This window comes from Coregonus lavaretus (assembly GCF_964263955.1).
Source record: "Coregonus lavaretus genome assembly, chromosome: 5".
Taxonomy (NCBI): domain Eukaryota; kingdom Metazoa; phylum Chordata; class Actinopteri; order Salmoniformes; family Salmonidae; genus Coregonus; species Coregonus lavaretus.
In genome coordinates, this window is record NC_139992.1 from 6933672 (window position 1) to 6942431 (window position 8760).

An 8760-nucleotide genomic window follows, 5' to 3' on the forward strand; every position below is an offset into this window, starting at 1 on the left:
AGTTGTAGGGGTTTAATGGCACAGGCAGGGAGCCCAGCCAACAGCGAGTTGCAGTAATCCAGACGGGAGATGACAAGTGCCTGGATTAGGACCTGTGCCGCTTCCTGTGTAAGGCAGGGTCGTACTCTCCGAATGTTGTAGAGCATGAACCTACAGGATCGGGTCACCGCCGAAAATTACAGGCCTCTCTCATCTTTTTAAGTGGGAGAACTTGCACAATTGGTGGCTGACTAAATACTTTTTTTCCCCACTGTGTGTGTGTGTGTGTGTGTGTGTGTGTGTGTGTGTATATATATATATATATATATCTTTAATCTATCCTTTAAAAAAATATATTTTCCTTTAATACTTTCCAACCCCACCACACCTCCCCTAATTGGAGTAAACTAATGAACAACAACGCTTAGGACTCTACTTCCAGTTTATACATACTATATACATTTTATGGACACAGTCAATTTTACAATAATTCTATTTTGTTTGTTTTTACTCCTGAACTTCCTCAACCTCTCCGATCATTTTCATGATGTCCATCCGGTTTGCTTCTATATGCCATATCTTTCAAACTGTGCTCTTCATTATGGAAACCCTATCTTAGAGGACCACACACAGGTTGTGGATATTACCATACATCAGAATAGAGAAGTTATGGTATGGATACCTGATTGGCCCTCAATATTGTGTTGGTATTGGCATGGGCCCTGAGTTTCCCCTGACGATGTGAGCTGACCAGGAACATCTCTGTGCTTCAGTTATGGGTTGGGTGATACATCATAGGCTTTTATCAGATCCAGTGGTGCATCAACATGAGCTGTGCAACCATGAAACATGTTATGCAATACTAATCGTGCACATTTGATCATCAGATTTTCAATTGTCCATTATTGTTTTTTTAAATGCAAAAAGTATAAGATTTCATAGTTTGACATTTTTAAGTGTTTGTTTTCATACTTCTTATGATCTGAATGATTCATAAATGTATTTTACTATTAATGTACTTTGTCCTAAAAATAACAATACTCGTCATTCTTAAATGTCTTACACATTTCAAACTGAGGTAACAATATTTGCACAGATAATCTTGATAAACATGCTTATTATTGTTAATCATTGAATGCTTTTCATAGTCTTGATTGTCTCACTATTTTCATATCGTTACTAGAACACAGGTTTTGATGTTTATGAAAAAGTCAAATTTGGCCTTAGCGGAGTCGTTTTAGAGGAATACCGTCTGTGAATGTTTCGTATCTATGCCTGCGAAGGTAATGGAATAAATCTTTATTACGCAATGTTAGAAAGATAAGTGCCAACGCTGAAGCTCTGGTAAATGATGAGGAATAATAAAATATTATTTTAATTAAACCCACAGGTCTCTGTTGTAGTTGGGCCTCTATGCCTCGGTCTCCCTTGAGTTGGATTACACTGAGCTCCGTAGTGTTCTGTTCTACACTCAGAGTCCTATAAGAGAGGGTGGATAGGGCCACGCTTTAGCTTTGAGATGTTCTCATTGCAGTATTAATTGATCCCACAGGTATTCATGCCTGGCAATGAATGATTTATGACACCAGTGAATCTCTATTTTCTATATTATTTTGTTTGTCCTTGAACTAATGGATATGACTATGCCACAAAAGGGTGAATGTTAGAGATTAAATAAATAGATTGGAAAGAATATTACAGAGAATCATATTACTGTATGGATGGGGGGCCTGTATTCTGGTGAGATTAGGGTCGGGTTTCACAGCATCAGATCGCTGAACTAATCTAGATTGGAAGGAATATTACAGATTAAAGATGATCCCTCTGCTGTGTCAAAGTAAACTCCAACCAAGATGATGAGTCATGCTTTTTGTTTGGGGTGTGTGTGACCGTCACCATGCCTGTCTGCCCCGCATCAACACTGTCTGTGGTTACACCACCAACAGCTGAGCCCCACTGGAGGTCGAGGAAGGTGTGGTTAGTTACACTAACCAGCAGATGGCCCCTGAGACACAATGATCTCATCCCTGATCCATCCACTGCTACTCGGAGCTGGACTGTACAGAGGGACCATCAATAATCATAAGGGGATAGCGTGAATATTCTTGACTGTGGCTAACAGTGAGGCAAGACGATGCAACATTCCCAGAATTGTCTTTTTAAAAAGTCTCTCCCCATTTGTCTGTATCTGAGCTGCTTTGTCTCAGTTCATGGGAACTGCTAAAATGATAGGGGCCGGACCGGAACTTTGATATCTTCTCTGCTCCGATTCGCTTTTGAGGGAGGGATGGTGCTCTCTAGTGATTGGTCATCACTTGTCACCAATGATTTTTACATACACTAGATGACTGACAGGGGGCAGTGTTTTGAAGCCACCGTGCCTCCATCTTGTAAAATAATATTTAGGAAGCTATAGAAAAGCATCTATTAATGTCTACATTTGTTTTTGATATGTTTATTCAATTACAGACACCTTAATGAATAATTTCAAATTATATGTGAGATAAACATACAAAAATATATAAAGACATCTTCCTTAAAGCATATATATTTTTAAAGTTCTAATGTTACTTTCCCCACTACAACAAAACAAAAATACTTAAATACATGTAATTTTGTCCTTGAAGTATTTTAACTGAAATAGTGCAGAATTCCATTCATTCCTATAGATGACTTGACTGACAACATCATGAAAAGGACGTTGTCAGCCATCACTGCTTTTGAGAAGGGTGCAATTGCAGCCTGCAATTCAGGGCATTCCTGCATCTGCAGGAACCCCTCTTTATACTTCTATTAGTACATTTTTAAAGGGAAACTTCACCGCTAGACTTTATTTGGCAGTTGTTGTCAACACAAAAAGAAAGTAAATAGTGATTCGCAAGCTGATGTTTTATGAACAAGTGACACACATTCTCAAATGGATCCACCTCGACAAGGGCGTTACTACGTCCTGAAATCGCTATGAATTCTGGATATTGTGGTTTGCTTACAACCAGGAAATGTAGATGGCCCGTTTCTACCGGGGAGATGCAGAAATGCTTGTATTTGCATGTAGTGAGGAAATTCAAAAGATTTCTGACATATTATATGTTTAATAGCATATAATGGACGTACTGCTTGGTGACCTAAACTGGGATATGCTTAACACCCCGGCCAACCTACAATCTAAACTAGAAGCCCTCAATCTCACACAAATTATCAACAAACCTACCAGGTACAACCCTAAATCCGTTAACATGGGCACCCTCATAGATATCATCCTGACTAACTTACCCTCTAAATACACCTCCGCTGTCTTCAACCAGGATCTCAGCGATCACTGCCTTATTGCCTGTGTCCGTAACGGGTCCGCGGTCAAACGACCACCCCTCATCACTGTCAAACGCTCCCTAAAACACTTTAGCGAGCAGGCCTTCCTAATTGACCTGGCCCAGGTATCCTGGATGGATATTGATCTCAATCCGTCAGTAGAGGATGCCTGGTTGTTCTTTAAAAGTAATTTCCTCTCAATCTTAAATAAACATGCCCCATTCAAAAAATACAGAACTAAGAACAGATATAGCCCCTGGTTCTCCTCAGACTTGACTGCCCTTGACCAGCACAAAAACATCCTGTGGCGTACTGCATTAGCATCGAAAACCCCCCGCGATATGCAACTTTTCAGGGAAGTTAGGAACCAATATACACAAGCAGTTAGGAAAGCAAAGGCTAGCTTTTTCAAACAGAAATTTGCATCCTGTAGCACTAACTCCAAAAAGTTTTGGGACACTGTAAAGTCCATGGAGAATAAGAGCACCTCCTCCCTGCTGCCCACTGCACTGAGGCTAGGAAACACTATCACCACCGATAAATCTACAATAATCGAGAATTTCAACAAGCATTTTGCTACGGCTGGCCATGCTTTCCACCTGGCTACCACTACCCCGGCCACCAACTCTGCACCCTCCGCTGCAACTTGCCCATGCCCCCCCCCCCCCCCGCTTCTCCACAAATCATCTGGGCTAGACAATCTGGACCCTTTCTTTCTAAAATTTGCCGCCGAAATTGTCGCAACCTCTATTACTAGCCTGTTCAACCTCTCTTTCGTAACGTCTGAGATCCCCAGAGATTGGAAAGCTGCCGCGGTCAACCCCCTCTTCAAAGGGGGTGACACTCTAGATCCAAACTATTACAGACCTATATCCATCCTGCCTTGCCTTTCGAAGGTTTTTGAAAGCCAAGTTAACAAACAGATCACCGACCATTTGGAATCCCACCGTACCTTCTCCGCTATGCAATCCGGTTTCCGAGCTGGTCATGGGTGCACCTCAGCCACACTCAAGGTCCTAAATGGTATCATAACCACGATCGATAATAGACAGTACTGTGCAGCCGTCTTCATCGACCTGGCCAAGGCTTTCGACTCTGTCAACCACCGCATTCTTATTGACAGACTAAATAGCCTTGGTTTCTCAAATGACTGCCTCGCCTGGTTCACCAACTACTTCTCAGATAGAGTTCAATGTGTCAAATCGGAGGGCCTGTTGTCTGGACCTATGGCAGTCTCTATGGGGTTGCCACAGGGTTCAATTCTTGGGCCGACTCTTTTCTCCGTGTATATCAATGATGTCGCTCTTGCTGCTGGTGACTCTCAGATCCACCTCTACGCAGACGACACCATTTTGTATACATCTGGCCCTTCATTGGACACTGTGTTAACAAACCTCCAAACGAGCTTCAATGCCATACAACACTCCTTCAGTAGCCTCCAACTGCTCTTAAACACTAGTAAAACTAAATGCATGCTCTTCAATCGAACGCTGCTGGCACCCGCCCACCCGACTAGAATCACTACTCTCGACGGGTCTGACCTAGAGTATGTGGACAACTACAAATACCTAGGTGTCTGGTTAGACTGTAAACTCTCCTTCCAGAATCACATTAAGCATCTCCAATCCAAAGTTAAATCTAGAATCGGCTTCCTATTTCGCAACAAAGCCTCCTTTACTCATGCTGCCAAATATGCCCTCGTAAAACTGACTATCCTACCGATCCTTGACTTCGGCGATGTCATTTACAAAATAGCCTCCAACACTCTACTCAGCAAATTGGATGTAGTCTATCACTGTGCCATCCGTTTTGTCTCCAAAGCCCCATATACTACCCACCACTGTGACCTGTACGCTCTTGTTGGCTGGTCCTCACTACATATTCGTCGCCAAACCCACTGGCTCCAGGCCATCTATAAATCACTGCTAGGCAAATCCCCGCCTTATCTTAGCTCATTTGTCACCATAGCAACACCCATCCGTAGTATGCGCTCCAGCAGGTATATCTCACTGGTCATCCCCAAAGCCAAAACCTCCTTTGGCCGCCATTTCTTCCAGTTCTCTGCTGCCAATGACTGGAACGAATTGCAAAAATCTCTGAAGCTGGAGACTCTTATGTCCCTCACTAACTTTAAGCATCAGTTGTCAGAGCACCTTACCGATCACTGCACCTGTACACAGCCCATCTGAAATTAGCCCACCCAACTACCTCATCCCCATATTGTTATTCATTTTTGCTCATTTGCACCCCAGTATCTCTATTTGCACATCATCTCTTGCACATCTATCATTCTAGTGTTAATACTAATTGTAATTATTTTGCACTATGGCCTATTTATTGCCTTACCTCCATAACTTGCTACATTTGCACACACTGTATATATAAATTTTCTGTTGTATTTTTGACTTTATGTTTTGTTTTACCCCATATGTAACTCTGTGTTGTTGTTTTTATTGCACTGCTTTGCTTTATCTTGGCCAGGTCGCAGTTGTAAATGAGAACTTGTTCTCAACTGACTTACCTGGTTAAATAAAGGTGAAATAAAAAAATTAAATAAAATACAGTGAAAGAGCAGTGGTGAAATTCCCCTTTAAGCTACGACAGGTAGGACGCTATAACGTTGGATGCCAACCGCCGATAAACCCCACAGAAGAAGAAGAGGCGAGGGCAACAACAGTAGACAGTATCCTTCGCCCCCGCCTGTGTTTTCCCACTGTTCTGTTAACGACAGCGAGGGCAGGTGTTCAGCAGGCGGGAGTGAAAGACACTGTGCTAGTTAGCTAGTCCTATGGAGGACTCCAGTACACAGCAGGCGGGAGGCAGGGGTGACACCGCATGCTAGCTAGCTAGGACATGGTGTCACTAACTAGCAAGCTAGCTAGTTAGCTAGCACACGGTGTCACCCCCTGCCTGCTGTGTACCGAAGTAGCTAGCGGAAAGGGGTTGACACCGGTGAGCGAAGGACACTGTGCTAGCTGGCTAGTCCTAGGAGGACTCCAGTACACCACATGTGGGAGGCGGGGCGACACAATGTGCTAGCTAACTAGCAAGCTAGCTAGCACATGGTTTCGTTAGTTAGCTAGCACACGATGTCGCTCCCGCCTGCTGTGTACTGGGCACTGTTTTCCCGCAGTTCTGTTAATGAAGGTGAGAGCAGGTGTTCGGCAGGCGGGAGCGAAGGACAATCTCTACTAGTGATCTTACGTTTGATGACGAAGCTCCGAGGCATGCGTCAACATTGCTAAGCAGTTTACTTCGAAGAAGTGTGCCGATGCCTGTATCACTTTAAAAGAAGCACGTGATCAATGGGGCCAGGGTTCCATCCAGGCTCTGTCATAGCCGGCCGCGACCGGGAGACCCATGGGGCGGCGCGCACAATTGGCCCAGCGTCGTCCAGGGTAGGGGAGGGAATGGCCGGCAGGGGATGTAGCTCAGTTGGTAGAGCATGGCGTTTGCAACGCCAGGGTTGTGGGTTCGATCAAATAATGTATGCACTAACTGTAAGTCGCTCTGGATAAGAGCGTCTGCTAAATGACTAAAATGTAAATGTAATGTAAATGTTCTGGTCTGGAATCACGGTTTCGACTGCTCCTACAGTTTTGCTTCAGTACTGCATGTTAACTGACGGCCAGCCCAGAAAGACAATTTCCATACTCGGCTACATAGAGAAGTCAGATTAGAAAATTCCTAATAAAACATTTTAGTCATCACCTTTGTTCACAAATCATCCACTGAATTATTCAAATAATTGTCGCTGAGGCCGATTTTTTTTCAATCACTCACAACCGAAGATATTAACATTTTATATTCATCCAATGTCTGCCATGTTTTTGGATGACGTGATGCTCACGCTGCTCCCTGTGTGCCCTGAGTACTCTTGCGCATGTGATGTTGGTCCATATAAACCGGATTCAACATACACTACCGGTCAAAACTTTTAGAAAACCTACTCATACAAGGGTTTTTCTTTATTTTTTACTATTTTCTACATTGTAGAATAAAAGTGAAGACATCAAAACTATTAAATAACACATATGGAATCGTGTAGTAACCAAAAAAGTGTTAAACAAATCAAAATATATTTTATATTTGAGATTCTTCAAATAGCCACCCTTTGCCTTGATGACAGCTTTGCACACTCATTTTCAATCTCTCCTTGTCCCAGTCTGTAAACCCAATTTCAAGTTCACCACCATTGTCCCTGTTCCCAAGAACTCCAAAGAAACATACTTAAATGACTATCGCCCTGTATCACTCACATCCGTAATTATGAAGTGCTTTGAAAGGCTGTTCATGACACACATCAACACCATCATCCCAGACACCCTAGGCTGCGCCTCTTCCCCCTCAGGAGGCTGAAGAGATTTGGCATGGGCCCTCAGATCCTCAACAAGTTCTACAGCTGTACCATGGAGACAATCTTGACTGGCTGGCATCACCGCTCGGTATGTCAATCAAATCAAATCAAATGTATTTATAAAGCGCTTTTTACACCAGCAGAGGTCACAAAGTGCTATACCGCAAAGCGCTACAAAGGGTGGTGTGGACAGCCCAGTACATCACTGGGGCCGAGCTACTTGCCATCCAGGACCTTTATATCAGGCGGTGTCAGAGGAAGGCCCGAAAGCCATAGACTGTTCACTATGCTACCGTCCGGCAAACGGTACCGGAGCATCGGCTCTCAGACCAACAGGTTCCGAGACAGCTTCTACCTCCAAGCCATAAGACTGCTAAATAGCCAAACGGCTAAATAGTCAATTATTGGTACCCAAACTATCTGCACTATAAATAAATAAAATACACTATCTTGCACTGACCCTAAGCACACTTACTAGACTTTATATACACACTCACTTACACAAACTGTCACTCCCACACAAATTCCTCATACATTGAAACACTACATACGCACACACACACACACACACATAACACACACGCATACCGACACAACACAAACAAACATACATACACACTTTTACACTCACCACGTGCTGCTACTCTGTTCTTTATTTTACTCTTGTTATTATCTATCTTGATGCCTAGTCACTTTACCCTGCCGTCATGTACATATCTACCTCAAATACCTTATTATTATCTATCCTGATGCCTAGTCACTTTACCCTGCCTTCATGTACATATCTACCTCAAATACCTTATTATTATCTATCCTGATGCCTAGTCACTTTACCCTGCCCTCATGTACATATCTACCTTAAGTACCTAGTACCTCTGCACATTGATTTGGTGCTGGTACTCCCAGTATAGAGCTCCATTCTTGTGTAGTTAATTGTATTCCTCTTGTGTTAGTTTCTATGTTTTGTTTTATTGTATTATTTCATGCAGGAACCAATGGGATACTCGAGGGGGGCGTTCATGCAGGAACCAATGGGATGTTCGAGGGGGGGGGGGGGGGCGTTCGTGAGGGAACCAATGGGATACAGGAATGCCCACATGCATGAACGCCCCGAA